This window comes from Meleagris gallopavo, chromosome Z (assembly GCF_000146605.3).
Source record: "Meleagris gallopavo isolate NT-WF06-2002-E0010 breed Aviagen turkey brand Nicholas breeding stock chromosome Z, Turkey_5.1, whole genome shotgun sequence".
In the NCBI taxonomy this organism is placed as follows: domain Eukaryota; kingdom Metazoa; phylum Chordata; class Aves; order Galliformes; family Phasianidae; genus Meleagris; species Meleagris gallopavo.
Window position 1 is genome coordinate 280,202 of NC_015041.2, and position 600 is coordinate 280,801.

The 600-nt window shown below is 49.7% G+C and overlaps 1 protein-coding gene across 1 annotated transcript in view; it reads left to right on the forward strand.

The window, feature by feature from the left end:
• Positions 1-600, forward strand: part of LOC104914729 (asparagine--tRNA ligase, cytoplasmic-like) — a 95,229-nt gene that overhangs the window by 60,345 nt on the left and 34,284 nt on the right. The gene's annotated exons all lie outside the window — the stretch shown is intronic.

Consider the following 600-nt stretch of genomic DNA (forward strand, 5'->3'; position numbering starts at 1 on the left):
GCGGCTGAGAGTCACTTATCATTATTCTATAATTTTATTCAATTTTTTTTTTTTTAGTGAAAGAGAAAAGAGAATTAAAAGTGCAAGCACATACACACACACACACACACAAGAAAAGAAAAAAAACAACCAACAATTGGAAGCAAAGCTGTCACAGATGGTAGAGAAGGACTGCAGAAAAGCCAGAAGCACAACCCTGCTGTGACCGTGCGATTCCATTGCATGGGTGCAAGCTCTGCATCAGTGCAGACTGCATAGGTGCACCCCCAGCAGCCCAGAGCAGGCTGACATCTTCCATGAGTAGATGTGGATGGCCATCAGGGACTGAGGGTGGCTGTGGGTTGCCATGCATGGCAGTGGGTGACCATGAGTTGCCATGGGGTTGCCATGAGTGGCTGTGAGTGGCCTAGAGGGGCTATGAGTGGCCATGGATGGTGAAAAGGCAAACATAGGTGCCCATAAATGGCTGTGGGTGGACACTGCTGAGTGGCCATGAATGGCCATGGGCAGCTGTGGATGAATGTGGGTAGATGAGGGCAGACATCAGTGGACATCAGTAGCCGTGAGTAGTCACAGGTGGATGTGGGCAGACATGGGTGG